Source organism: Triticum dicoccoides, chromosome 5B (assembly GCF_002162155.2).
Source record: "Triticum dicoccoides isolate Atlit2015 ecotype Zavitan chromosome 5B, WEW_v2.0, whole genome shotgun sequence".
Classification (NCBI taxonomy): Eukaryota; Viridiplantae; Streptophyta; class Magnoliopsida; order Poales; family Poaceae; genus Triticum; species Triticum dicoccoides.
The window spans coordinates 131944307-131949682 of record NC_041389.1 but is presented as its reverse complement, the minus strand read 5'-3'; positions in this window follow the sequence as shown (position 1 = coordinate 131949682).

Genomic DNA, 5376 nt, shown 5'->3' with positions numbered 1-5376 from the left:
ACCTCGCCAGAGCTCCTCTCCAGCATGCCGCCGGCAAGCAGCAGCAGCAACCAGGCCGAACCCGCGACCTCTTCTCCTCCTGTTTCCCCCTCTATCTCTCTCTCACGGTGGCCCCTCTCTCTCCTTCACAGGAACGACAGGAGCACCCCCACGCCATGGCCTCGCTGAGCTCTGCCCGCACCAGCGCCTCAAGCCGCCACTTCTTCGTCGGATCTAGACGGGACCGACCGGATCTGCTCGTCCTCGCCACCCCTTGCACTCGCCAACTCCCGCCTTAGACCTGCGCGCCGCCGGTCTCTGCTCGCTCGATCCCCTGCCCTCCCTCGACCACCTCCTGGGTCGAGCGTTGACCACGTCCCCTCTACCTCGTTTGATCCAGCCAGGAGCAGCCCAGCGCGCCAGCCTCCCGGCCTCAAGGCCCGATTTGAGCAGCTCCCCCACGCCCTGTGCCAGATCTCAGATTTGGCCCAGCTCCTGTTTTTTTCCTTCTGCGAATTTAGCATTTATCCAAGATTTACAGATTTGCAGAAAAACCCTTGTTCTTCATGCATTCAATAACTCACAAACTGTGCATCGGATTAAAATGTTTTAAACATGTAAAATGCTTAGAATTTTGTCTAGTCTCATAATAGGCAACTTTCATCCATGTTTGATATGCTTAAACTTGTTGTTTGTTTAAATTTTCTTAAATGCCATGCTAAAATGATTTATTTCATAACTAAATAACCGTGGCTCCAATTTTAATAAACTTTATATGTAAATGGGGTGAAAAAATGCATAGATTAGCTTGGTGCACTTTGTTTTACTATTTAGCAACATTAAAATTGTGTATAGGGCAGAACAGTAGCAAATTCATAAATTGCATAAGAGGATTTTCCGGAATTGTTGTTTGTTGTTCCGGCCTCATTTAAACTTGCCTAGATAGGTAGTTTAATTATGCTTCACCTCTTGCCATGTTTAACAACATTTAATATTGTTGGGTAGCATAAATGGGAGTGAACTAAATAATTGTATGTGGTGTTCCGTTAATATGCAACTGGTTGCATATTGAGCTCCACTTAATTTGTAGTATTGTTTATTGCACTTTGCCATGCCATGCCTCATTAAACCGGACATGCATCATATTTTTTTGTGCATCATGTCATGTTTATGCTTGTGTGTTTACCATGATGTTTGCTTCTTTTCGGTTTGCTTCTCTCGGTAGCTTCCGTTTCATTCTGGAGTTTTGAGGATTTGTTCGACTACGTCCGTTTGTCTTCTTCTTGGACTCGTTCTTCTTCCTTGCGGGATTTCGGGCAAGATGACCATTACCCTCGATATCACTTCTATCTTTGCTTGCTAGTTGCTTCGTTCTATCGCTATGCTATGCTACCTATCACTTGTTTACCGTGCCTCCCATATTGCCATGTCAGCCTCTAACCTTTTCACCCTTCCTCGCAAATCGTTTTTTGGCTATGTTACCGCTTTGCTCAGCCCCTCTTATAGCGTTGTTAGTTGCAGGTGAAGTTGAAGATTGCTCCATGTTGGAACATGATTATGTTGGGATATCACAATATCTCTTATTTAATTAATGCACCTATATACTTGGTAAAGGGTGGAAGGCTCGGCCTTATGCATGGTGTTTTGTTCCACTTTTGCCACCCTAGTTTCCGTCATACCGGTGTTATGTTCCTTGATTTTGCGTTGCTTACGTGGTTGGGTGATTTGTGGGACCCCCTTGACAGTTCGCTTTGAATAAAACTCCTCTAGCAACACCCAACCTTGGTTTTACCATTTTCCTACCTAAGCCTTTTTCCCTTGGGTTTCCGGAGCCCGAGGGTCATCTTTATTTAACCCCCCCCTGGGCCAGTGCTCCTTCGAGTGTTGGTCCGAACCGAGCAGCCTGCGGGGCCACCTTGGGGAAACTTGAGAGCTGGTTTTACTCGTAGCTTGACTTATCCGGTGTGCCCTGAGAATGAGGTACGTGAGACTCCTATCGGGATTTGTCGACACATCGGGCGGCTTTGCTGGTCTTGTTTTACCATTGTCAAAATGTCTTGTAAACCGGGATTCCGAGACTGATCGGGTCTTCCTGGGAGAAGGTATATCCTTCGTTGACCATGAGAGCTTGTGATGGGCTAAGTTGGGACACCCTTGCAGGGTATTATCTTTCGAAAGCCGTGCCCGCGGTTATGTGGCAGATGGGAATTTGTTAATGTCCGGTTGTAGATAACTTGACACTTGACTTAATTAAAACGCATCAATCGCGTGTGTAGCCGTGATGGTCCATTTTCGACGGAGTCCGGGAAGTGAACACGGTTTTGTGTTATGTTTGACGTAAGTAGGAGTTTAGGATCACTTCTTGATCATTGCTAGCTTCACGACCGTTTCGGTTGCTTCTCTTCTCGCTCTTATTTACGTATGTTAGCCACCAGACTTGCTTAGTCGCTGCTGCAACCTCACCACTTTACTCCTTCCTTACCCATTAAGCTTTGCTAGTCCTGATACCCATGGTAATGGGATTGGTGAGTCCTCGTGGCTCAAAGATTACTACCACAATAGTTGCAGGTACAGGTTGCGATGATCATGACGCGAGAGCGATGTTTACTTGTTTTGAAGTTCTTCTTCTGCTTCTTCTTCAATCAGGGGATAGGTCCATGTCGGCAGCCTGGGCTAGCAGGGTGGATGTTGTTTGAGTTTCTTTTTGTGTTTCATCCGTAGTCGGATGTTGCTCTTGTGTATTGTGTTGTTGTATTCATGTGTCTCCAATATGCGCTTCTATCCTTAGTGGGATCTTCGAGTTCCTTTAGGATAGGGTCGCATATTGGGCGTGACAAGTTGGTATCAGAGGCTCGACCGACCATAGGAGCCCCCTTGATTGTTGGCCGCTGTTGAGTCTAGAAGAAAACAATTCTGAGTCTTAGGATTATATATATCAGAGAGTAGGATTCTTTTTACTCCCCAGCCCCTTTCGTCGCTCTAGTGAGGACTCTCGACGTAGATGTTTTGTCTTTCCTCTCCTCAATATTTCACAAATTTTTTTAGGATCACGCGGGTATCTTGGGATCATTCTGATATTCTTGCGATGAGAACATTGTTCTTGGTGCCTCCTGACATTTAGGGGTTGTGGCAGTGTCCTGGGGAGTTGAGCTCCGAGGTGTTGTCGTCATAATTTTATCATTGCAGTTCTGGAATATCTGAGTTTTGCCGACATCGAAAATCTCTTTTATGCAGTTGTTGGTGAGATAACCTCGACGCCACCTAGTACTGGGGAGTTCGGGAGTATTGGCATAGCTCGTATAACGGATGCTTTTCAAAGGTTGAGGTGCATGATTTCCGAAGGTTTCTTGGTTATATGTTGACGGATGGATACAGCTGGATGTAGGGATTGTTAGTTTTGGGTGAGATATATTGCTTCCCCTGTATCCCCAACACCAGATTGCATAACCAAAAAGTTTCAGGAGTTTTATAGGTGGGAATTCAAGTAGCTCCTAGAATATCTTTCTGACAGATGCATGATATGAGAATGGGGTTCGACGTTTAGTGGTCCGCCTATCCACGGTCGTTTTTACAGTGGTCTCATTGTGTCTTAAAGAGCCCTTGGCTATCCTGGTTCGGGGACACTTCGTATGTCATGTGCACTGCCTTGTACATGATGGTGCTATACGATCGAGCCTGTGTGGGCCCCACCATGAAAACTTCGGATGAAATCTCTATCATATGTTTGTTCCCGGCTTATTCTGCGAGCCAAATATTTGTTTTGTTTTGAGTTGTGGTATTCGAGTTGCTTCAATGTCAAGTGTTGATTCCATACCTTTCAAGAGGTGTTCTCATATTTCTATGGGAGTACTAATCCTTTTGATCATCAAGATTGTCATGTCAATTCTTTCCAACCGGTGTGCTTCTCTTCAAGTGGATCCGATCATTTCAACATTTGTGAGATCAATTCTAAGTTTTCTCAACGGTATCCGTTTCATCCGTCCCCAAGTTGCCTTTGTTTTCCCGCCCTCCCACCCTTTTTCTTCAAGGACTCAGATTTCTTAATCATGTATCCTTTTATTTGTGGGAAGTCTCTTCATTCTTTTCTTTCAATGTTCTTATCCGGTGATTTCCCATGAAGATGCTCAACAGTTTCAAGCTCATAATCCTTCATTGTTGTTTCTTCTCCGGTGGAGCCAATTCAAGCTTTTGATTTTCATCATATTCCTTTCCTCGTTTCTAATGCTTTCTCATGCCGATGCACCTCTTAATCATTCACTTCTTCCTATTCATTTGTTCTGGAGTGCTAAAGATATCTCACAAGACTTGTGTTTCCATTCTCAATCCGTTCAAGATATTTCGAGGTTGTTATCTCATTCAAGCTATTTAATTCTACCGGTGCAATCTCTATTTCAAGCAATCCGTCAACTATGGTTCTTTCGAGTGGGCCCTAACCCATAGGTCTTTTTCAAGGATCTTACCTGACTCTTCTAATTTTCCCGGAGCTATTCCCAAATTCTTTCCGAAGTTTGACGTAAGAATACATTTTCATCAGTCACATGCCTTCTCCAAGGTCGCTTTCAAATTCTTTTCAGCTTTGGTCAACCTTTCCTCTTTTAATCCTTCTGGAGTTTCTCAACAATTGGGTGGTGTTTCTCCTCGTCATTCTCGGATTTTGAAGACCGAAGAAGAGTTCCTCTTAAATCCTTACCCATTCATTCCAAAGATGCGTAGTTCAAGCTTGATGCCATCCTCTCATAATTGTTTTCGATTGTGAGAATTCTTTTCACCAATCCGGAGAATTTCATGAGTTGTTTCCATTTCTTTCCTCCGAAGGCCATCATGTCATAATTCTTCATTCTCAGCGTGTAGCTATCGTTCTCCAAATCTTACCGGTGCATCTTTCAAATAACCTCTAATTAGTTCATGGCCTCTTCATTCTCATGTATCTAAATCCCCTCAAGTATCTTCATTCGTTTTCCAATTCGTTCCGGTGAATTGTGCCCTTGCTACTCCCTTTTCCAATTTTTACGGTGGTTCTTTCAAGATTTCACTTACTTCATTATCATATCAATTCATTCGTTGTTTCCAAATTCCACCGGTGGTTCCAAAAATACCTTCTCAAGTTTGCGCTATATCTCTCTTAATCCTTTCTATGAGAATAAGTAGTATGCCAAATCCGTTGCTTGTCATCAATTTAAATTGGTGAAGGATACGCATAACGTAATTCTTATTATTGTTTCATCCAAGTGATCTAGTTTCTTCTTTCCAGAGTTGCTCATCATGTCACATTTCTTGGTTCGAGATGGTTCATCTTTTCTTTTCCAGAGTTCCAAGTTTTCCACATTATCTCGTCGCGAAGCTCCATCTAAATCATCACAAGGCTTCACCCTATGTTTTTCAACTTCTCTTTCTTTC